At 39.1% G+C, this 26,709-nt stretch overlaps 1 protein-coding gene across 1 annotated transcript in view; it reads left to right on the top strand.

Annotated features, from left to right (window-relative positions):
• Nucleotides 1–21,783: 21,783 nt before the first annotated feature.
• Nucleotides 21,784–26,709, top strand: part of TOMT (transmembrane O-methyltransferase) — a 146,655-nt gene continuing 141,729 nt past the window's right edge. Inside the window, exon 1 of the mRNA XM_044073010.1 lies at nt 21,784–21,953. The gene's annotated coding sequence lies outside the window, so the exon portion shown is untranslated. The remainder of the gene's footprint in view (nt 21,954–26,709) is intronic.

The following is a 26,709-nucleotide window of genomic DNA, read 5'->3' as shown; positions in this document are numbered from 1 at the left end:
CTGACGTCGGGGAAAGTGCGACATCAGCAGAGGCCGGACCCAGACTTTGGAATCCGGCCGACCGAAGGGCTGCCTGAGGCAGGACAACCCATATGTTATGACTGCAGATGCATACCTATCGGACATCTACATTTATGGTAGGTACAAAACTGTACTTTACTAGATTTTTGTTTCCTGGCAAATTAGACTAATATGCAGTGTTGCATATTGCATGAACATACAGTTCATAGGTTCATAGGCTGATACTAGGCTATCTGCTCTAGGGCATTTATAAGCCTAGCCAGAGTGTGTTTGGCTTTTGCCACCCTTTTAGATTAGTTGACTGTGCCTCTGTATAGGAGGTCACAGAAGGAAGCCCTTTTAAGGTTAGTTTACTGTACCTCTGTCTAGCAGGGACACAGAAGAGATCCCAGGGGTAAACTTACAATCTCCCATCCACTCGTCAAGATTTCTCTTGAAGAGGGTCAGTGAGGGGCTCTGCCTAACATGGATTGAGATTTTGTTCCAGAGTGAGGTGTTATGTATGTGTCCATATATCTAAATTTATTAACTAGGTGCCTTCTGCAGCCAAGTATCTTGACATATTTTTGAGACGTCTGCTAGAAAATGAAAACTATTTCAGAGATATAGTCCTATATTGCTAGGTACCACACATAGCCCTGTATTTCTTTTGGCTACTGTTTTTAGCATTCAGTTCATAATAAACGCAGTTGACATTTTTCCAGATTGAACATCTCATTATATGGCTGATTCATCTGATTAGTGTGCCCTTATTTAATTGGAACCAAAATAATATTGTTTTCAAAGAACTTGATATTTTATTTTAAATGCTACACTAAAATATATGACTATTTTATTTGTTCAGGCAAGCATGCATATATCAGAGTTTGAAATGTCTGCTTGTCCTAAAAGCTACTAGTTCATAGATTATACCATGTGGTCCTGACCATCCAGGTACCTGTTCATGAACATTTGATAATAATATCTTGAAGGAATGTAGGTATTTGTTATATCTAGTTAATGGCCAAATTCAAACAAGAATGGCCATTAGAAATTGGCAAACTGCAACATTTGCAAAACATACAATTTAAAATAAAAATGTACCCATAATTCTCTTCAGCGGGAGGAATATAAAAGCTGACTAAAACTTAATTAGTGTTGCCCATTCAGGCTTAAAAAGAAGATGCATTTCTTTAAAAAAGTAATATTTTTTTTAGATGTTGTGTCATAAAATCATATTAAAATTGATTTCTATTTCATCCTGAGAATCTGTGCATCCCTTTCTGCCCAGCATATATAGCACTGGTTGCAGGGAGCAGTATGTCACAACACTCACATCCGCAAGTAATATCTGTCTCTCCATCTATATCTCTCAGTGGAGCACCATATGCTGCAGAATACAGTTGACACAGGACAGCATTTTGGAGAAGCCTCAACTATGCTGAAGAATACAATGGAGTGGAAATCAAGGTACTCCAGTCCTTTCTGCAGGACTGGTGGCATTTAAGCCAAAAGTAGCCTACAGCAATATGCATCAACTCGTATTCAGAAAGTAGGAATATAGTTGATGTACTTTACCATATAAGCATCATAGGACTGTGTGACTTATAAGGGAGACAGGAATAGCTGGAAACTAATTATTTCAGACCAAACTGTAAAGGAGTTGATAGAATGTGGGAAAATAAAGACCTATTATTTCATGCTGGATGAGACTGTATCCAGGAACTGTGATATGAGCTGCAGTAACAATATTTGTCTAAGACAAAGAATAAAAGCAGTGGGCTTCATCTAAAGATATGGAATTGAATCTGATTGTTAGAGGGTAGCAGAATGCAGATGTGTTGTACTTTGAATTGTAGGTACATGTCACAAGCATCCTAGCTCTTTAGCAGCATATTCAAAGATGCAGGACCATTGCTTGGACATGAAGATGAAAGGTAAACCACCATCATTCACTGTGTATACAAAAGATATTGTACAATTTGCCTAGACCTGGAACACTGACACAGCTCTTTACTGAAATTTATCTTTAAAAGATACTGAATATTATGACTTTGGTGATATGGTGGGATAAACCCTACATACTTTCACGCAGATGGCTTTGACTCCTTCACTCACTTACTTAATAGCATCTATTCTGAAGCCATATAATCTCTGGATAGGTGAAATACATTCCCTGGAAGAGGACATTACTTTTCAGATCTAAATGGATTATTAAGTACGTCATCAAGGGAGTAAGTTTGTTTTGGCCTGATTGTAATTGTAGGAGAAAAGACTACAAGATCAACCACATTGCATGCAACAGCAAGGGTCCCTAGCCATGGCTGCACTGATAATACAGGGGAAACAGCTTTGAACACAAGACAAGAAACATTCTGCTATCACGGTGCAGCAGCTCTTACTATGAAACAGCCTGAATGGGTGCAGTTGGAGAAGCAGCCTCCCCTCCTAGGATAACCAAAACGGGTAATACTGCAGGGCACGTACACAGCTTTTGATGTAGGAAACAGTCCTATTAATGGTGCATGGGTCTGACTTTCAACATAAGTCTGTCATCCATAAGGGTTACTTGTTCCCTTGCATTATTGCTGTCTGTCTTGACTGTACAGCTATTACTTTTATAATCAAAGTTCAGAGTACATCTCCTAAAGCACAAGGTTTATTTATTTTGTTTATTTACAATTTTCCTAACTGGGTGAGTGGCCTGTTCCAAAGAGACTTTTCAGCCACAAGTATAATATATAAAGTTACAGAGGCTCATACCTCTCAATCTCTTAGTGCAAGAAATCTGGATAAAGCCTGACAAAATGGGGGGACAAAGTTCCAAAAATGGGGACAGATTTTAAATATTGCTTTTATAACCTTAGAAAGTTGCTAGAGTAACAAGGTTTGTGTTAACATATATTTTCTGAAGGATTCTAAGTCTGAAACTCAAATGTATGTCATTATTTAGTGACATCATCCTCAGATCATCTCAGTGATTTGACAGAAAACCACATAATTTATAAGGAATAGACTGAAAATATTAGGCAAAAATCTGGCCATTCTGTGGAAATCTGGACAGTTCAGAGATATGCAGAAGCTATTTCCTTATATTCATACAATTAAAGATAATCAGAGTGAACATAGAAACACAAATATAGTGTTAATAACCTGAAGTACCTTCACGTAAAGAATTACAGTGCTAAGCACAAAATGGAAGAAAGAATCCACAGAAGTTAAATTAGGCCTGATTTATGTAAAGCCTACAGAATAAGTCAAAGAATAAGATGCTCATTTCAGACAATAATAATACAGCATTCAGTGATTAGATCAGCTTCAGGGAATAGGTTGAGTGACTAAACAAGGTCAAGAGACTATAAGAAAAACTGTTATCCCTTACTCCTGAAGCAGTTACAACCTATCTAATTAAGGAGATGTTCAGATAAGGCTGACTTGCACTCTAGGATAGAGTCATGCCCTTTTATCTCAGGATGGAGTTTATTCCATAGAACAAGTCCAGGAATGGAAAAATACCTTTCACCTATATCTGTTTTAAAAAGGAACTTACTAAAGGAGATATCGTTAGTTTAGTTGTTTCTTACGCAGCATGACTGTTACCTAAGTGAAAGTTTTCTTTTCATAAAATAAAGCAAACTTCCTTTAAAATTTTATAAAGCAGGGTTTCTAGCATGTAGGCAGACCTTTCAGTAGCCAGAAGTCATTTGAGGCATTTTATTAAATGACAGTGGTAGGTCTGAAAGTCTTCCAGAAGACAGAATCTGAACATTTTATTTTCTGCGATTTGTAACATTTAGGTATAGAAGGAAGAATGAAAGACTAATATTTTATTTATTTATTTAACATTTGTTGACCGGGAAAGTTTGACTAGGACAGAGCCTATTTTCAGTGGAGACCCGGGGAGAAACCCTCCAGACGCATGTCTTTGGAATGTGGGAGGAAACTGGAGCACCCAGACAAAACCCATGTGAATGCAAGGAGGGCATGCAGACTCTGCACAGAAGACACCCCAGCCAAGAATCAAACTGGAGAACCTCTTGCTGTGAGTCAACAATGTTAACCGCTGCACCACTGCTCCACCCAATAGTATACGTAATAGTATACGACTGTATTCCAATTTGAGTAGAAGGACATATTTGGTTAAGACAATTCGGGCAATAGGAGAAAGAAGACAGGAGATTCTCTAGCACAATTTTGGCTGTGATAGATCTTTATAAATGATGTCATCAGTGTATGTGGCGAAGGTAAGTGAAAGATCTGGTGTGAGACTTACGTATCTGTATTCAGTGGAATAGGGCAATATATTTTTTGGTTATCAGTAATTATGGAAGCTGCAGTCTTACAAGTTTATTAGCGGTGGGATAAAAAAGATAACATTGGCTGGATTCTATAAAGATCTTGAAATCCAGCACATTACGCCGATATCAGCGTAAAAGTTGCAGATAAGCCTGAAATATGTGGATCTATATTATGTGATCGAATGCTTAGGTGATCGAACATCTAAATATAGACCACATAATATCGGACTGCAAAACAGCAAACTCCGTTGGGAAACGTTACCGTCGGCCACAAAAAAATTAACTTTACAGCCAAAGTAAGTGGGGGGGGGCTTCACCCCCACACCCCCGACATGGGGGTTTGTGCCCCCCACCCCCCCAACTAAATATACCAACTTTGAGATTGCTCCACAGTGGAGAAAATGGCAAAATCCAGCGAACGGCCAAGGAAAATCTTTCCTTGCGTTAAAATGGCCTTTCGCTGTTTTTTGCTTTCAATATTACGTGGTCGATGTTTAGGTGTTCGATCACCTAAGCATTTGATCATGTAATGTAGACCTGGAATATGTAAATATGCTTCAGTGAACTTAGAATATCTCACCTCATAACAGACTTTCTCAATAGTAATGGTGCACTGTACATCAGTCACAGCTACTCCATAATCTTGAAAAATATTTCACAAAGAGTAATGTACATTAACAAAGTTATGGAAATACTATCACAGTCTAAGTTGCCTGAGATTTATAAATACTTATTTACAACAGAATCTCGCAAGTAACCTTAGAGACAACTATAGAATATCACCACACGTCCTTTATTATTAAGATATATACTAGCTCTCATTTATGGATTCTTATGGAATCCATAAAATTTCTAATAAAACATTAATAAATGTGAGGGGCAAGCACAGCTGTATTGCTACAATGGCTGTAGGATGTGTGGGAAACACAGGTAACACATACACACCTAAGGAGATGGGGTGATAGAAAAGCAGACGTGGGGTATAGGTGAAGAAAAGAGACACACAAGAGGTATGTTGGAATAAGAAAACCTGAGGGAATGTCAGATGGGCATGGACAATGTTTTTGGTGGGAATAGACCCCATTTTTTTTTAAGAATAAAAGGAAACTTAAAACAGGGAAAGAGGAACAGAAGGCCATCGTAGCAGGTATACCCATATAACAAATATTATAACACATGATGGACAAAGGTTGGAAACAAACAGTAAGGAAGGATAGGCAATTTACTCAAATGGCACACTGCACAACATGGGCATTGAAAGTTGACAGTGTGAAGATACATACCAGCCATAGTGAATGTAGAAACACATATTTATCTATGCACTATTACTTTATGATATGTTACTAACTGTGTACCAGTCATACCTGGATGTGTATGGATGTGTAAGACTGATGGTAGTTGTATGGTAATAGAGATCATAGTACACATTGGATAATAAACAAAATATCCAAGTAGTCTGTCAGCATTGCAGGAAATATCACAGATGAGCAAATCCAGCTCTTTGAATGCCTGATAATACCATCAGAGGACAGAACAGAACTTCTGATCATGCATGTGAAATGCAAACAACCAGGCACAGTGCCAAACAGCAGTAATGGAGCAAAGCAGCAGACTGGCTGCTACTTACATATGTAGGTGTACACCATCCAAACAGACATGTAATGGAATGCATATGTCACAGACATATGCCATGTCAAAGGCAACACACAGTTGTAAGCGTATATGAATGACCTTCAGTAACCTCAAAGGCAACACACAGATGGAGGAGTATATGTATGACCTTTAGTGGCCTAACAGGAAATTATTTGAAAGCAGTGTCAATACACATACACACACCAATGCCATGCAATAATAATATATGGTCACAAATCTAACATTACTGCTATATAAAAAATACCAGGTTCTGCACATGAAATTCGGCACTGTACACTTGTTAGAATGTAACTCCCAAGTATAACAAAGATATATTGCAAGCAGTAGCCAGCGACTTGTGTGCATATGTCTTGCATCTGTATAATGCCTATAGAGTTGGCACATGGCCTTGTAACAAAACAAATATATGAAAATGGATGAGAAGTCCAACAAAGGTGAACATATACCAAGTATACATGCAAGATATATGAAATACTTACAAAGGAGGAAGGGAGGTGGACAACAAAGGGTCCTAATGGAGAAATGAAAAGTCAGCAAGCAAAGGAGAGCAGTAGTGCTGAAATTGAATTTATCCTCAAGTCTTGGTGAGTACCTTCGCGAGGGGGACCCTGTTTTTCACAAAATCTCACCAAAGCGACACTGATATATAGACTGTATTTATAAAGCATATATCATGGACAGAAGTAAATCAAAAACAAAAAAAGATAGCTGGGTGCGCAAGACCCAGGATAAAAAACTGCCCAATCATGGAAGGTGCACTGGTGCCAGGACTGGAAAAAATTACAGTGTAGAATGCTCAAAATACGAAAACATTCCTACAATTGGGCCAGGCCCGGGGGGAGGATGGCCCCCCTGTTGTAGAAGGAAGTAGCAGTCCACAAAAATCACAAACATTGATTGGCCAAAGAAGATCCATAGAGACAATAGAGTGGACTGTTGAGGATAAGAAAGAAATTATGTATTGTTACTATTATGTAAAAAGCCCAGAATTTCCAGACACAAGATATACAAAATGATTAAGAGAGAAATTAGAGGAAAAAAAGTACTTCCATAGGAAAAACTGTCAGAAGCTTCTAATAAAATTTTGCCTTCATTAATACAACAGATTTTTGAAAAACAATATATAGATCATAAAACTTTGATCTGTTTTGAAAAAGAAGCATCTGAGGAAGTGCAAAAATATAAACAACAAAACCTAGAGATATTTGAAAAATATAAAAAAGAAATATGGACATGGGAAAGAAAGAGAGATCTGATATGGTGCAATATTTATGCAAAGGAGAAAGTCAAGTTAACTAATATAGAGAAAGCAGTCTCAAAGATATTCGAAGAGAAATACAGGTAAAGGCATCCAAATATGTACAATTTCACAATAAAAATGAATATCACAAAGATGTAATGTGGAAAAGAAGATTAGTAAAGCAGAAGTTAAAGAAATAGAAGTTGAAGTTATGGAGTCTCTGCAAAGTGAAGGATTTAATGTAGAAGGTCAACACAGAATACATCACAGCATGATGGAGTGAGACCCCAGAATACGGAAAAGCAAGAAGATCAGGAGACATGTGAAGAAGAAATATGGACATGGGAAAGGAAAAGACATTTAATATGCTGTAATATTTATGCAAAGGAGAAAGCAAAACTAACCAATACAAAAAGAGCAGCACCAAAGCTATTTGAAGAGAAATACAGGCAAAGAAATCCGGATATGGAAAACTTTACAATACAAAAAATAAGAAGACTAAGAGGAAAAGTAGAAAAAAGAGATTAGCAATGGAGAAGTCAAAGAAATAGAAATTGAGGTTATAGAGTAGTTGCAAAGAGAAGGATTCAGTGTAGAAAATTGAATGCAGAAAGCACCACAACAGGATAGAGTAATGGATATCCAAATTAAGGGGAAACCAGTGGAACAGGAAGCAATTGGTCAGGTGCCATATCAAGATATTTGGAGCCTTTCAAAGGAAACCAGTATAAACATTCATTTGAAGCTAGACAGCAAGGAAAGGAACAGGAAACTGTGGTAACTCTGATGCAGTCAATGTTGAGGAGTGATAGGACAGTGAGTTTCCATGTGACAGAGTAACAGATCACACAGGATGAAAATGAAGAGAATGTGCCACAGGAAGATGCTATAGAACTTTCTATAGAATGCCCACAAGAAACGGAAAACAAGGGATGTGCCCTCAGTTTGGAAGAAAATGAGCTAAGAGAAGAGTTGCTTGATTTAATGGACATGGATAGATATATTAAGATCAATGAGAAAAATAGACTGCAGAAGGTCAATAAAACCCAAAAAGTAAGAAGTCTGATAAAATAAATAAATGCAGTAATTAGGACTATCCATAGAGATCCATGTGATATAACAGAAGTAAACAGGATATACTACTGTGATAAAGTTCTACCACAAGATCATACGTAGTGAGGGAAAGGAAGGGGAGAAATTGAATACCATCATGGAAGTATCGAGCAGAGAAAACTATAAAGCAGTTAAGACAAGAAGTGTCACTGTTTGAAGATTATAGAAGAGAGAATAGATCGACAAAAATACTAAGAAAGATAGATGTGATTAAAGCAATGCATAGTATTAGAACAGACAAGGATCTATCATGCACTATTGCAAATAAACTAAAAATTTCAGCACAGGCAGAAAAAAGCTTAGAAGATACACAGGTAAATATAAGGGAAAAGTACAAAATAAGCAATTTGCTGATAACTCAAAAACGTTTTATAAAGAATTGGGAAATAAGGTAAAAGGAATTGAAAGATCACCAAAAAAATGGAAATAGATACATTTTGGAGAAGTATCTATGAAGATCCTGTGGAACATAACAAAAATACTAAATGGATAGAAGAAGTAAAAGAAAGAATAAGAAGCTTAAAGGGTACAGGATATGAAATGAGATGAAGTAACAGCCAGAGAGATTGAAACAAAGTTGAGAAAAGCGACCAATTCCCAAAACTAAAAACTTGGTAACTTGAAAAATATGAAGTAGGATCAACAGAAGACCACTGACACTGCTGTATAAAGTTTAACGCTTTCTTTCGTTAATACCAATGAATTTCTTCAGAACAAATAAACACTACTCAATCCACTTCTTAAATACAAATTGATTAATTGGTAACTCAGTCACATTGGTTCATCAATAAAATGCTCAGACATAAAAGCAAATCTTAAAAATGATATATAAGTCTGTTTCTATGCATATTATATACATGTTTAAAGTATAACATCTTACATATATGAAATATATATAAATCTCATACTGTTAATGTGTACAGTCAATAATACAATTTGTCATTTAAAGACATTTCACATTTAAAGTACCATTTAGTCCTGGAGATTTATCAGCCCTTAAAAAGACTTGCCAATTTAACTCTTTAATTTCAAGAGCATTGTTAAAATTGGTAACATAGGGACCTGCATCAATGAAATCCAAGACAAAAAATACATTTTTTTTTAAATCTACACATTCCATAGCATGCTTTGCTAAAGCATTATTAACATCCCTGTTTTTAATAGCTAAACGGTGTTCATATATTCTTTTATATAATGCTCTGATTGTTTTCCCAACATAAAAATTAAAGCAAGTGGAACATGTAGCTAGATAAACTATTCCACAACTTTTACAGTTAAACCTGGACTTACTGGTAATCATTTTTTGAATGTGAGGGAAAAACATACTCTTTGAGGAATCTATGAATCTACACTGCTTGCAATTATGACAAGGGTATGTTCCCATTGGTCCTTTTGTCATTCTTTGTTCACCAATCTCCAAAATGGACTTCACACTGACTACCTTTTTGTAAATTAAATTGGGATGGTCACCAATAACCCTAACCAAATCAGTGATGCCCAAAATCACTTTCCAGTTATTAGAAATAGCTTGTTTGATTTTGTAGGAATCCACACTAATGAGGACAGGAAAGGCACAGTCTATTTTTTGTTAATATCAACATTCTTTTTAGGAGTAAACCCACTGATCAAAATAGGTGGAAATTTGTCCATCCTGACCAGTAGAATTTATTCAACGATGCTCTTTAACTTATCGTGAGGATACCCTCTCTGCACAAACATGAGAATCAATTTGTTGACTTTGATCAACAATTTGTTGATTCGTTGACTTAGTATGTAACACCCAAGTTTAACAAGGATGTATTGCAAGCAGTAGCCAATGACTTGTGTACATATGTCTTGCATCTGTATAATGCCCATAGAGTTGCCACATGTTGGCCTTGTAACAAAATTAATATATGAAAATGGATGAGAAGTCCAACAAAGGTGAACATATACCAAGTATACATGCAAGATATATGACATACTTACAAAGGAGGAAGGGAGGTGGACAACATGGGCCCACGTCAAAGAAGACATGGCATCAAATCTCTGTACAAAAACAATAAATCAAGACAAAACTATGTAAGCTGACACATTGCAAATGCATGTGTACACCACAAAGTGGTGTTGAAGTCAAACAGCAAGAGGCATAGGTAAGCAAGCTAAGAATTGCTATAACATACATATATACTGTCATGCCAATGTAAAACAACATGTGGAATAAACAGCTTCATTTATATGTTACTGACCCTGTTTTTTACTGAGCAGAGGAAAGTCCCGTAAGCAACATTACAGCATAATAACATGAAGTCAGTGACTGCTCACAGTTCCACAACAGTGTTTCTCCACAGATCAGAATATGTGCACAGACATGAACACACATCACTGAATATATACACCATTTTCAGAAAAGTCTTAATTTATCTGAACAAGGAATGGGTGTGGTAATGTAACATAGACCAAAGACAGCATACTGTACTGTTACTGAATAAATGATCATTACCACAGTGTATCCATGAATGTTACATTGGCGGTCTGTACATTCAGTAAAGGAGAACTGCCCATATGTATAAGATACATATATGACACACTACACTATGGCATCAGCAGTACCAACATATACCACACACAATGTCAGTATGCCAGTGGGACAGTGTGACAACTGTCACCCAAAACACAGCGGGAAGGACATGTTCCATATACATGACATGGCAACCCACAAATCATATCCATATCACTATGGTATTGGTGAAATTTGGGCATTGTGTTGTTTGCATGTTGTTATCAGTACTACACATGTTTACACTGGAATTACTGCAGCAATAGCTGCATGTTAACTTCCAAAGCTCATGGACAATTGAATGTTGAATGAGAGTCTAATGTGTGCCATGCACATGTTGAAACATAATGCTAAATGCCACGACATCTGCAGTGTACATTTGATGCATGTACAAGTGTGCAAATACAGTCCAATCACTGATATGGCAAATGCAATGGTGATAGCATTATACAAGTGGATCACACAGGCAAAACTTATGGAGATGAGGCTCCACCCTGATGGGGATAAACATCATGCATGCTCTCTTGGGCTATCTCCCTGAATGAGTCACATGTAGCCCATGCCATGTCTTGGAAGAAATGTACCATCATGTCCCTCATCTGTGTATGAAACACATTGGTCACCATCTCCCAGATCTGCTCCCGATAACCATATTGTTCGGTGCCTGCCATCATCTCCACCAGGGTACAGCAGAGATGATGGCATATGCAGGTCAAGCTTCCTCATCATCATCCTTGTCTCCATCACAACTGTCATCATCATCATCGAAGGACTCTGGCAGAGGTCTTGCATGCACTTTTTGCTGACATCTGAAGGGTGAGCATCCATGGGTTCCCATGCTCTGTCAAGGTGAATTACAACAGAGGACAGAAATTGCATATGTGCACCTGATGCTGGATTACTACATAATGATACTATATGACTACATAACATACTCAAAAGCCAGTACACTTTCATATCCTGATGTTTGAAGAACAGCATGCATTGACACTGTGACATACAACACTTACATGAGTCTGTTTTGCAAAACTTAGAAAATGACAACATAATGGTTGTAGTGAGACCTGCACTAATACTGATGTATGCCTCACTCATTTGTCCAGCTGACTGTCTGACAGAATATCATTATTTCCATGTTTCTTGTTTTGCATGTGTGCCCTGCACATTTATGCTGGTGTGTGGATGTCAAATGTATTCCATGTGTCTGTGCATGTAATGATTCATATGAACAGCCATCAATTAGCATATTGTTATAATGAAGATATAGTGAGATGACAACCCAGTGGGGAAAAAAGCCATATGCAAAACAGGTCAGCCAGGCAACATGGTCAATGGCTGACCTCATGTCAATATTTGGATTGCAACACAACACACCAATAATAATGTGCAGTCCTAAACACAGTGACAGCCCATGACACATGAACATTTAGTATACGTTGTACAAACAGTATTATCTGTCTGCATATGTATGAGTGCCCTACATACATTTATTAGCAATCACTGCCCTGCAAGATGCATACTGCATGATGCTGCTTGCTGATTATGTAACAGAAGTACTGAAAAGGAATACGTATGCACAGAAGTATCCCTAAACACAGGATACAAGTATGTTTTAACCAAATCACCAAAGGTGTTGTAGAAGGATGAGCTACCCATGTTGAGCTAAAGGGCATGGCAGACAGTCCACCAACAGTGTGAACACTGATATAACAGACACCCATTTAGTATGTGAATAGGCAAGTTATGCACAACAGATCGGTCACTGAGACCCAGAACCACAACACCCATATAAGTGGGCCAACGCATTCATGACAAACAACAAACAAAAGCACTATTAACTTATATGTGAAAAATGTTCAGAAAATGCACTGTGACAGTTACACATAAATGACTATCATTTAAGTTATGACCTACATTTTAAAACTTATCTTCAGCTTACATGAGTTGCTGCTAAATGATATGTAAACATAGTTTTAGGTAACTCATACTTGTCAACACAAGTACTGTCTAAGTATTGCACTTACATTAATGATACATGCTGGGTATTCCTGCATTATAAGTGGTATATATGACAATGTCCAAAATACTAGCCTGTAACAATGATCACATCTGTCTCCCTATGCTGCTCCTCCAACCTGTTGGATGCACAGGGTACGATTACAACCACAGTCCTCATCACCTTAAAAAGTAAATAGCATATATGAATGGTGTAGGTAATTACAGTGATATATATTGTTCAGATCAGGTTCTCTAAATTTTAACTTAAAGAACATCACAGAATCACCATACACATTTTTAAATGTTACACACACATTTCTTTATATCTTGAAACAGAATTTAACACAAATTGAAGGACCTGAGGTTCAACCTACAACTCTAAACTACGTCCACACTTTAACCCTTACACCTGCCTGCATAGCTAATCCATCTTATATTAGACTGCATGGTGGGAATGCAGTGAAAAGAATAGGTATGAATGCGCAGGGATGGGGTACTAATAGGGATCATGGCTTATGCTTTACAAGAAGAACAACATGCTGTACATTTATGAAAATAGAATTGCAAGCAAGCAAGAATGCATGTCAGCACAGTGGTCACAGTAGAAAACCATAACTGTTAATTTTCATTCCTCAGGGAGTGAAACACAGTCATGTAACACATAGCTGCTGTTAACCCAGCACTACAAAGTGCTGTACGTTATGGACACATTCATGTATTTTATGTGGGAGGACAGACATTTACTGGCAAAGTAAAAAATATAACTCATAATTATCCATAATATCAGGGTATTTCCCTGTTCTACAGTCCAAATGTATGTCTGACCATCTCATTTCCTCCAAATATATGTATGAGAAGGTTGTTGAATTCAAATAATTAATAAATAATGAAACAGTTACATGTGAAATTCAAGTTGCAAATATTAGCATATTGCACAAAACATTTTGGCAGAAATATCCCAGTGTGTTCCAAGCTTTACAGGTGCTGTTATCAGCATATTACAGATTATGGAGATATTCCAGATGAATAATCAAGGTAGGTATAAGCATGCTCAAAATAACCATTAAAATCAATAAGCAGGTATGTAGAGCATCATTTTTGAAAATGTTTGACAGGCACAACAATCAGAATATAATGAGAGCTCTCTCCTATATGGATTTGCGCCCACACCTAGCCAAGATATATGCAGGCTGGCCTTTTGCTTTACAGGCTCAGATAACAGCCATCACACTTTCCTTCTGGAGAAAGTAATATTGTGTGTGTGTGTGTATCCATGTTCCTGCAGATAATGTATGAATACGGAAACATCCAACACATAAACCCTATAGGCCTTCATGTTCCACAAAACTGCCAGATATCATAAAATATTAGAATGTAGAAAATATGTTTAGATGCCAGACATGCATTGCTCTTGTGTTAAACAAATGGGATTTTAATAGTAATTTGCACATCATAAAGCAGGATCAGCTAACAAAGTTATGTATGAGTTAGTAATCACATATAGACAGATAGACTAGGTGGTAACTGTCAAAGTATTAAGGATAACAGAAATACATAGTCATCAGTGGCCTAGGCACTATAGGTGTCAGAGATACACGACCATACCAGATGTGTGAAATTATGTCCTTATTTGTTGGAAAACAGATACATCTACAATGTTCAATATCAAAATCAAAGTGAAAGTAAATTTTATTGTCGATCAGATATACACAGCAGTGCAAGCTGAACAAAATTATGTTGCTTTGATCCCTGTGCAAGACATAACAATGAAAACATAGTAAGACTAATGCACATACAGTAATAATTAAAATATTAACAACACAATAGATTATCACAGTTGGACAGGAAAACAGACAATATTATATTAGTAGGTATTGCAAGACTATGACTCTACATCGTGATTGCTTAGAATATTGCACTTCATCAGTTGCAGTATGATGTATTCTTATGTTCATATTGCACATGTATGGAGTGGTGACTAACTCCTGACTATTCCACATTTGGGAAGTAATACCATAAGAAATCAGGCTAACTGTACCAATTATTGACATAATTTGCCAGAGTGATTATTATAGCTGATACTTCATAGCCAGTAGCATATTGATCTAATTATTCACTTTCATGCCTGGCATTCAAGTTCAGCAGCCTTATGGATAGAGGAAAGAAGCTCCTGTTCATTTTAGATGTTTTGCAGTGTAAGCTGCAATACCGCCTGCCCGAGGAAAGCTGGAAATACTTGCCATGGGCAGGGTGAGTGGGATCATTGATTATCTTCCAAGACCTTCCCACACACCGAGTCTCATGCAGATCATTCATGGATGGAGCCAGGAACCAATGACTTTTTTCTGCTGTTCTCATTACTATCAGGAGAGCCTTACGCTCAGATGCTTTGCAGTTACCATACCAAACTATGATGTTATTTGAGAGGATGCTCTCTATAGTCCCCCTGTAGAAGGCTTTGAAGATGGATTGAGACAGGTTTGCCTTCCTCAGTTTCTGAAGGAAGTGCAGACATTGTTGTGCCTACTTCACTGTGTGGCTAATATGAGTCGACTAGTCTAGGATAGGTCATCTGAGATGTGCACCCCCAGGAGCTTGGTGTTTTTGACTCTTTCCACTGCCACCCACTTAATTTCCAGAGGTTGATGTATCTCCTGAGTCTTTCTGAAGTCCACTATTAATTATTTGGTCTTGCTTACATTTAAGGTCATATTGTTGCTGTCACACCAGCCTATCAGATGCTCCACTTCATCCCTATAGGCTGTTTCCTTACCATTTCTGACAAGACCTACAACAGTGGTATCATCTGCAAACTTGATAATTTTGTTGGATTTATGCATCAACAAGGTGAACAGCAGAGGACTCAGGATGCAGCCCTGAGGGACATCCATGCTCAGTGTAATACTCACTGAACTGTTATTTCAACACATACTTTTTTGAGTCTGTTGATAAGACCAGTATCCAGTTACTTGGGAAGGGTGTTGATGCCCAGCTGGATCAGCTTCGATATCAGATTCTGGGGGATGACAGTGTTAAAGGAGGAACTAAAATCGATGAACACCATTCTGACATAGCAATTCTTGTTCTCTAAATGTGACAAGAATTCATGAAGTGCTATAGCTATTCCATCAGCCATGCAGAGGTTAGATCTATCAGCAAACTGTAATGTATCCAGTGTTGCAGGGAAGGGATACGGTATAATATTATGTACATGATAAATATTATTAAACAAATAAACCCCATGGAACTACAACTCATAATTATAGGGAGAACAGTCACCTTGCATTTTTAATTATCAATATGAGATAATTGATAGAACAGCTACTTAATGGTTTTAAAAGACGTGTATCTGATACATCTGGAACACAGCTTTATTTCTAAATTCTTTAGGAATGTCCAGGTATATGTAGGATTGTGACACTTACTGTAGGCCTCCACCAGCTGTCTGTGTACCTCGGCGACCTGCCAACAGAGATGCTCTGTACTCCTCTGATGCAGGCCATAGTAGTGGTGCTGAACCCGCACTCCAGTCTAGTAAATTCCTGTATGTCATTGATGCTCCCTCACAATCCAGTTCCATATATCAATCATTGAGAAATTCCGTGGTCTGGCTCTCATGTGATGCTCTACTCCAGAGTAAAAGGTCAAAATCTGGGTGGTCTTCTCCTCAGTCAACAGAGTGCCCAGACACATTGACGCATCTTGGAAGTAGCCATCTTGATAATAATGTTGAGAATGTTGATATATCACATTTCAATAAATTGCTCACTGAGGTCCTACTCAGTTTGCAGGTAGCAATGTTCTGTTCTGTAAATGTATCAAAATTAGAATTTAAAAGTGGCACTTATGGCATTTTAGCAGATCATACAAGGGTGGGGCCACAACTGACCCTGGGAACCACAGACCAATAAGCCTGACCAGTCTGATCTGTAAGGCTATGGAGCGAATCATTATGGAACTCATAAATGGAGAGATTGGGAACCTCCAGTCGCTGGACCCCACACAGTTCGGCTTCGTCAAGGGCAGATCATGCCTCCTGAACCTGGTGGATTTCTTTGAGGCAGTTACTCAGGCTATAGATAAGGGGAAGGAGATACACACGGCTTACCTTGACCTTGCTAAAGCATTTGACACCATTCCCCATTCAGGTATTATTGATAAGCTCACCAGCCTGGGCATAAACCCTTATGTCACAAGATGGATCGCAAACTGGCTCTCAGACAGATCCCATAAAGTAAGAGTAGTGGGATCTATGTCCGAATCCAGACCAGTAACGAGTGATGTGCCTTAGGGCTCTGTCCTGGGGCCCCTCCTGTTTGGCATATACTTCTCAGAAGTACAGGCAAGCACGGAAGGGCTGTGGCTGACTAAGTTTGTGGACGACTGCAAACTGGGTGCTATAATAGAGTCTCCGGCCGACATGGAGATCCTACAGAAGGGCCTAAATGAGACTGATGCATGGTGTTAAAGCCATGGTCTCAAGCTAAATGTAAAAAAATGCGTAGTAATCCCCTTTGGAAAAAACAGAGTACCCGCAAACTACAACATAGGAGGTAATCCCCTGAAATCTGAAGAAGAAATAAGGGATCTAGGGACCCAAGTAGATAGTCAGCTTTCCTTTGATAACCATGTTGCCAAAGTGGTTAGAAAATCCTTCTATGTGACCCATCTGATTACGAAAGGGTTCGCGTCAAGATCTAAGGATGTAATGGTGCCCCTCTACTCTTCCCTCATCAGACCCATTATTGAGTACAATGCACCAATTGGAATGTACCTGGCTAGACATCTCCAGCAGCTGGAGAGACCACAGAGGTACCTAACCAAGAGGATTACTGGCCTCAAACAGTTGTCCTATGCAGCATGATTGAAAAAGCTAAGACTGTTAGGGGTTGGGAGGGTGGCCTAATGGTTAAGGTGTTTGCCTTACAAACACAAGGTGCAGGGTTTGAGTCTCACAAGGGATAATTGGCTAGGCTTAAAATGGCTCGCAAGGGCAGTTAGCTTAGTACTAACCTATGAACCTATGAACCTATGAACTGTTCTCTGTTGCATACCGCTTTCTCAGAGGCAATCTCTGTCTAACGTACAGAGCCATGTCCAACCCAGAATTGTTGAACATGCTCCATCTTAGCAAAACCAAATCTACTCTAGCTACACACTCTAGGGATATAAACCTCAACACAACAATGAATAGAACATGCTGGAGGGATAGATTCCCTTAACAGAGACTTCTCTTACTATGGAACAGGGTCCCGATCTACATAAGACAGAGCCCCTCACTATCACTCTTCAAGAGGAACCTTGATGAGTGGATGGGTAACAGCAAGTTCACACTGGGGATCACACCAACAGTACTACTAGATAGGGGCCAAGGGTACTAGCTGCTAGTACAAGGATCTAGGGAACTACTAAAGGGGCAGTGAATACCGCACAACGTGGCTGGGCTAATATATGTCTTCGGGCAGATACCCAGTACCAACCTATGAACCTATGAACAGGCATGTGCTACATATAGTCCTGTTTGACAATACATTTTGGGCAATTGCACAAAGCACCTTCCGATTACACAGAGTGATTGGTTAATGCATTGAATTTCAAGAACTTACATGGAAGCATGCAAATAGTGCTGCGGCGGTACGGCGGTAGCATTGTTACCTCACAGTAAAAGGTTCTCCCGTTTGATTCTCGGCTGGGCTTGGGAGTGCCTTCTGTGTGGAGTCTGCATGTCCTCCCCGCGGTTGGTTAGCATTCAAAAGACATGCGTGTGTAAATGGGCATGCCTTCGTTGAAGGTTGGGTGTCAAGCTGGCACCTCTGCGTTTCGTAAAAATCTACTGACAATCATTAGCGGACCGGAGTTCCGCTGTAGCGACCCCTTACCGGGAAAAGCTGAAAGACAAACAACAACATGGATGCGTGCAAATGGGATTCCAAAACCTAGAATTTTAATGAACCTCATTAATTATGCATGGTGCAAATGGGACTTATGCACACAGCTGGTCTTATTTTAAGTTATACCTGACTCATAGGCAGCTGCAAAGGTAATTTTGCACCTGCTAGCATTGCTGTGTTGTGAAAAGTTTACCTCCTTATAGACCTATGTTAATATTACTCCTTATCAACGTATGTGTTTATGGTTATATTAATATCTTTATGGAAAAATATGTGCATTATGAAAAATATTTGTGATTTCCTATAGAGGTATGAGATTGACCTGTATACATAGAGGTGGTTATATCTGCATCAGTAACATGCAGTACTTTCCCATATGCAGTTGTACAGACAGATTTAAATAGCACAGCTGAACAGTACATATAGATGTATTCACGGATTTTCCATATATATTGCTGGTGACTTGATACACTCTGAGGTATATGTACGGAAGACTACGGATTCCGATATTATTCATATGTTGTTATGTAGTACGTATTCATATTTCTATTATGGATATTAATTAAGTGATGCTTCTTTAAACAAGTATTAGAACTATTGACACAATACAAAAAGGATCCTAGTTTATGTCTGCTTACCATGTACTGTCTGTAACATGCTTACAGATACAGAGGTTTTCTGACTCTTTCCATAAGTTATGCAATTGATAATTTTCAGATACTGTCTGTTAATGTGTACTGCTCAGTAGTGACTGGGTTGATATAAGCTTATCATGTATACTGTTTCATATGACTGATTTTTTACACAGGTTGTCCGTTTAGGCTCAAGTTGTATTACAGCTACAGCCATCACACATTTTGGTTGTTCACATATGTTATGTATTGTATGTTAATGTGAACTGCATGCAGAGTGTATGGTTCATGTGGAACAATGCTGTTGTGTTTGGACCTCCACTACTGTGATATCCACTGTAAGGGAATCAAATAGCACAGAAAGCCTCTACAGATAGCACGCATCGTTTTCATATCACATATGGTTTTATATGTCACAGTACTATATGACACAGGGACTATTCCTAGAATTTGGAATTGCACAGGACTGAAGAGGATTCATGCAAACTGTCCACATTATCATCTCCATTAAGTGGACCCCCACATCCAAACATGTGCACATAACTGTCTTTCAGATGGCTAACAGACCTTCAGGTGACAATTTTTCCCCACAGGAAAGTGTATTGTCATCCCCTTTGGTAAAAACTCTGTACCCATGAACTACCACATAGCTGGTAGTCTACTTAATGCCGAAAATGTGATAAGAGACCTTGGGACATAGGTGGACAGTAGTCTCTCCTTTGATAATCACATCGCCACAGTGGTCAGGAAATCTTTCTACGTGGCTCATCTCATCACAAAAGGATTCTCATCCAGAAAAAAAGAGGTCATTGTTCCCCTCTACTCATCACTCATTAGACCCATTATAGAGTACAACGCCCCTTTTGGTATGTACCTCACAAGACATCTACAACAACTGGAAAGACCACAGAAATACCTCACAAAGAGGATTACTGGCCTCAAACAGATGCCCTATGCAGACCGTCTCAAAAAGCTACAGCTTTACTCCATCGCATATCGCCTACTCGGGGGCGATCTCTGCCTAACATACAAAGCTATGTCAAACCCGGAGCTGCTGGACATGCTCCACTTAAAGAAATCCCAATCCCTCCGAGCTACACGCTCTAGGGACCTTAACCTTGTCACCACAATAAACAGAACATGCTGGAGGGATAGATTCCTGTCCCAGAGACTTCCCATACTCTGGAACAGACTACCTATCTATGTCAAACAGAGCTCCTCATTAGCACTCTTCAAGAAAAATCTTGATGATTGGATGGGAAATGGGAAATTCACCCCGGGGATCACTTCTGTGGCTCTGCTCGACAGGGGCATAGGAAAATAATTTTCTTGGGTGGCGAAAGCCAGGGTACATTTTTTGGATAGGCTTGTAGGCCTATAGCCTAGTACCTACCTATGAACCTATGAGAATGAAATTATAATGGATGCTCTGAGCCAACTGGACAGAGACTCATTGGATAGGCAGGAAATACAGTATGGAGGAATGAAATCTGGACTGGCCTCACCAACATGATTAATGCTGTGAGAGGTCACAGTAGATCCCAGAAGGCCTGTCACTGATGGTGATCTGACATGATCCTTCATTTGAGCCAACAAGATGAGCTGGTATGAGAGGTCAAGAGATGCCACCAGTGATGGTCCACCATTGACATCTCCTACTGAGATCACACAGTTTCTTGCATAACTGCATACAGCTAGTAGTGAGCGCCGCATACCTGGGGTGGGATAGAAGCAGGTAGTCCAGGCTGCACATATATGTGTTACTTTGCACAACGTTGATGAATATAGAGTAAATCAGTACATATAACTGTTGCATGCATATTCATGTATTCTCATTTTTGGGTTGCAGCAGCAGAATTGTATAGTTGACATGGGTCCACACAGGGCGATGATGACCAACCTAAGTGTAATATCATGTAGTTATACAACTCCATTATATACATAACAAATCAACTAACATATGTGATGTTGTCTGCATTCATTTGCACAGGTCCATCCACTTCTGCACAGTAGCAGAACACAACAGGTCAGTATCACCATATACTGTTACTATGACCATTACCTATTATTGCCTCAGCCTCCTGTCATGCTAGTGTTGTTACTGTCATTTTGATATTTCCATCATATTGTAAAATACAGGTACATTTTCTAGGGGCATGAGCCATGCAAGTGCACCTACAGACAGAGCAGATATGGTTCCCCAATATGTTCATAGGCTGCAGCAATGTGTTGCAGACCTGTGTTGTATGGAATTAATGTTGCTGTTGATCTACACAAGGACATCTGTTCAACAGGTGCACCAACAGTTATGTAAGTGTCAGTAGACCCTGTTACTGCATTGTATATGTTATCATGTGACTAAGAAGATGTCTGCATACATGACTTTTTTTGCTTTGTCTGTACTTTTCCACTGCAGGAGCCCTATTATGACACATGAACTCATAACATCAGGAGGGTGCCACTAGTATGCTACTACTTCCCTTTCATACATGTCATTGCTGTTATTCCTGTTGTTGTCCTCCATTAATACTGTGTCCTTCTACTGCTTCACAGGACAGCCACCATCATCATCTCAGCCACAAACAACAGGTATGTGTATATATTACCTACTGTATGTTTTATCTTTGTTGGAATGGTCCATGCTGGCAAGAATGTGATTAATAATGCTGTGTTTATGCCTTTGTTTCCCTGACTTAAATGTAAGCAAGACCAAAGAATTAATAGTGGACTTCAGGAGGACTCAGGAGATACATCAACCTCAGTTGCACTTCATCCCTCTCCTCTGGCACTGTCATCTCAGGAGGACATGTCACGCATGTGTTATAGTTGCATTCATCACATATGTCATGTATGTTGCATATCTAATGTAATTGTCATCTCCCAATTATATAGGTTCCATGTCTCATACACAGACAAAACCTCTTGATAAGTCATTATTATCTGCAACATTGTAGTGAGATATATATAGCATATGTCATTAATGATATCCAGCATGAGATGTAAGCACATTTTCCTGACCTGTGTCATCTGTCTCTTCTTTTAGCACTTTCACTACCTTTTTCCTCTATTAGCCAATTCACTGATCCTGATGTGTGATTTAATATGTCTCAATATGGTAGCATGGCCCCTGGCACATAGCACACAGACTTAGTGATACAGTCTGGTGACAGTCATGTGGATGTTGCTGTAGCCTCAAATGTGGAGGAAAACTTGTCCAGCCATTCTGACAATGAGGGGACATCAGATGATGGACAGGATGAGGCCTGTGGAATACAGCCCCATGTTGAGTCTGCTGGTGATGATGACACTTTGTCACAGCACATTGATGCTGCCCATTGCAGTAGGTGTAGGCATGTTGCTGGTGTGCATGGGCACATGTGTAAGGGTGCCCGCCTACTCCTACAGACAAATGAATATTCCCAGCAATGTCATGCATCTGACATCCATGCACTTGCACCTGCCATGGATCATTTTTGCACCAGCTGGGTGTGCTGCATGAAGGACAGTTGCACAGACATGGTAAGGTCATGGCATCACTGGCTGCACAGTATGAAAGCATTTTATCTGTGGCACGGTCCATTGAATCCCTGGCTGCAACAGTACTACAGCAGTGCCATAGTACAAGCAGGGTTCTGTGTATCCTGACTGTGCTTAGTCAATTGCCACATGAGAGAGGTAGGCCTCCTCTCAGCAGACCAAACCTTGCCCATCAGGCATCAATGTCTATGCTGCAATGTGTACATACTTCTGCTGCTAGCCCTTCTGATGTGGGCTCAGCAGTCACAACCAAACAGTCGACTTGCACTCATGCTTATTCTCACAGTGTGTCTCCACATGCTGGCATTGCCTCTCAGTCTCCTCTGTGGAGCAACCTGGGCCATGTTTTCCATACAAGGCAGGAGCAGACCTGACTGAGGTGTGAACTGTCAGTGTGGGTGCCATGTACTGCATTAGAGTAACAATGACAGTTGATCCACTCTGTCTGGTAGAGTCAGTCTCACCCAGTGGAGATGATGATTGCTGTGCAGACCACTGATGTAATCTGTCTGTGGTTGTTTTAACGTCTGATGTCATGGGAGTCTGACATTTTTACTAACCATAGGTGACTCGATTTAGTATGATACAATTTAGCCATGCTTTGCATTAATATATGTTGCTTGTGATATTGAAAACAGTTCTGCCTTATATCCCAAATTGATTTCCTGTTTGCATCTTTTGTTAGTGGACAGTTAGGAATGTGTTTCACAGATGTAAGCCCCTTGTTGTCTGCCATATGCACACATATACCACTATGAGTCTGTATGCATACCTGTGTCACTTGTGACCTGAGCTGATAATCAATGTTGGGATAGATTAGGTATGTTCATACTGCTACATGTTAGAATTATGTTGTTATGTCTGATGTTCAGTGTGTACATCTACTGGGTAATTGCCATTAGATGCAATCTGTGCTGCTGTGGTGGGACAACACATCAATGTTAAATGTGTGTACTTCTGTATATGTGGCTTGTCATGACTCAAAGGTGTGTGCTAAAAGTTGCCATGTTGCCTGGGCCTGGACTCTTGGTCATACTCTCTATTGTCCACAATTGTTTCTTCTGCCCACTGTGCCTTCCTGCACCTCTTCTGATACCTGCAGGATGTCATCTACAGAGATCTAGGATTCTTGGGGTAGTTCACCCACACCTGCAGCTGGAAGACCACTATGTGCTGTTGTTAACATATTGTGTAGCATGGAGCAGACAGTGATCACCCATGCTGTCTTTTCAGGTGTGTATTGCAGTGCACCCCTGAATGTATCCAGACATCTGAACCTAGCTTTCAGTACAGCAAATACATGCTCAATGTTATTCCATGTTGTTGCATGCATTCTAGTGTAGGCCTCTTCTGCAGGGTTTGATTGTTCTCTGTACAGGGTCATTAGCCATGGCTCGAGTGGATATCCACAGTCATCTGTTGTGGAGAGTGAACACATATGTCGTTATCATGGATAATATTGATAGGGATGCCTCTAGCTTACATTCTAGCTGTGTTTCTGCACTTACCTAGTAGTAATCCCTCAGGTATTTCCCCTTGCTCGAAGGCAGCCCTCAGACCACTTTCCCTCCATATGGCAGCATCATGGACACTTCCAGGGAGTGTTGCCATGATGTTTGCTATGCTGCTTTCTGCTGCACATACATCCTAGCAGTTCAGGGATGGCCACCCTTTTCTGTTGAGGTATATGTCCACTTCTGGATGCAGCTCCACAGGGGTAGATGGAAAGTGTATGTATTCATCTACCTTGTAACACATTGCTTCCAGGAATTTTGACAGGATATGACTGTCAGCTGTCTGTGACACTCCTACAGCATCCCCATGTGTCTTTGAATGTCTCAGATGCCAGTACACCTTGGCTCAGACACACTTTTGTTTTGAGAGGGATGGGGTTGCCTGGCGATGTCTGCACAGACATGTGTGGGTCATACATGTTGCACACTGCACCAGCTGTTTGTTTAGGTGGTACTTGTCAATGATTTGTTGATCTGACAGTTGGCTTAGTTACAGTTTTTCTCTCTTTTTAGCTGGCTGCCTTTTAGGATGCACAGCCACATCCTCATCCATAGCTTGCAGTACCGCAGCCTGTTGCAGTTCATTCACTGCAGATAGCATTTTTTGTTTTGGTTGGTGTTATTACAGATTCTGTAGTGAATTAGAATAGCTTCCATTCCTTGCTTTGCAGTATGGCATTCGCTGAAGCTTTTGCAGAGTCGATATTGCAGTTTGTCGCATTTAAGTTGCATCGGGCATGCACAAAGTGTTTTGGAATCCAATGGGATGTGCACAATCTGTAATTATTCTTCACTGAATAGTTAAGTACTCAGACTGCTTGCAGTGCATCTTCTGAAATCGCATTTGTGTGTGTGTGTGTGTGTGTGTGTGTGTGTGTGTGTGTGTGTGTGTGTGTGTGTGTGTGTGTGTGTGTGTGGTTAATGAGGAGGTAGTTAGATTTGATTCAGGTGCAAAGACTGAAGAAAGAATGCTAAAGTTAAGTTTGAAAGGTAGACGTGGAGTTGTGGGCTTGTAGCAGGAGATCGTTTGCATGCAAAGTGACATCTAGAGTAGGGATGTCTAGGTCATTGATGAATAATAAAAAAGGGGGACCTAAGACAGAGGCTTGTGGCACCCCTGTATTAACTGTGCCACAAGATGAAAATTGTTAGAGATGACTTAAATATAATACTTACAGGATAGCTTTGAAAACAGTTTATTGTGTACAGACCAAAGTTAAATGTTGCCATCTTAGTTAAAAGCGGAATACTACACTCCTTTACACTGAATATGAGAATATTGTCAGATCACCATAACAGTGCAGTATGCAGATTCAACCCCAGTACTGCAGTTGAGGTATTAGTGCCCCTTATCTTACAGTCATTTGCATATTTTGTCACCCACAGTTCTCACCCACTTCTGAGAAGAAATCAGCAAATACTAAAGGTCCCAACAAAAACATGTATGAGGGTAGACCCCAATGGTTTGTATTCTATTAAACAGACAGCATTTTATCCACTTAATTATATTGTAGTTACTTTAGCATTTTATACACTTAATTATATAGTAGTTACTTTAGCGTTTTATCCACTTAATTATATAGTAGTTATTTTAGCGTTTTATCCACTTAATTATATAATAGTTCCTTTACCGTTTTATCCACTTAATTATATAGTAGTTACTTTAGTGTTTTATCCACTTAATTATATAGTAGTTACTTTAGCGTTTTATCCACTTAATTATATAGTAGTTACTTTAGCGTTTTATCCACTTAATTATATAGTAGTTACTTTAGCGTTTTATCCACTTAATTGTATTGTAGTTACATTAGCGTTTTATCCACTGAATTATATAGTAGTTACTTTTTAACTGTAAGCATGAAAAGTAACACCAAGGAATGAAGGTCCAAAACAGGATTCAAAGTTGTTATACAACCAGAATAGTTTACTGAGCGCTTTTGTCCATAGACGTGATACTTCATCGGAACAAAAAAACACTGAATGTACACTTCTTTATACACCACAATAAAAGCATTGGATAATAAGATAATTGATGTATTATTAAAGCCACCAAGCATTAAAATAACTTCAATGCAAAGCAATAAAATAAAAAAGTGTATGTACACATTAAATGATATAAAATACATGTCAACATTAACTAATATAAAATAAAATAAAGAAAATTACTTTGGCAGCTCAGGTTGTATGCCAAAACTCCCCCAGGTTTAAACAAACAGCCATTCATCCAACCTTTATTTCCTATAAAAGCAATGAAATTATAGGTATTTACTTTTTTATGAAATACTTTACTGATT

Source organism: Protopterus annectens, chromosome 5.part1 (genome assembly GCF_019279795.1).
Source record: "Protopterus annectens isolate FY-2018-M chromosome 5.part1, PAN1.0, whole genome shotgun sequence".
NCBI classification, from domain to species: domain Eukaryota; kingdom Metazoa; phylum Chordata; order Ceratodontiformes; family Protopteridae; genus Protopterus; species Protopterus annectens.
Note: the sequence above shows the minus strand (reverse complement) of the source record. Positions and strands in the feature narration are given on the sequence as shown.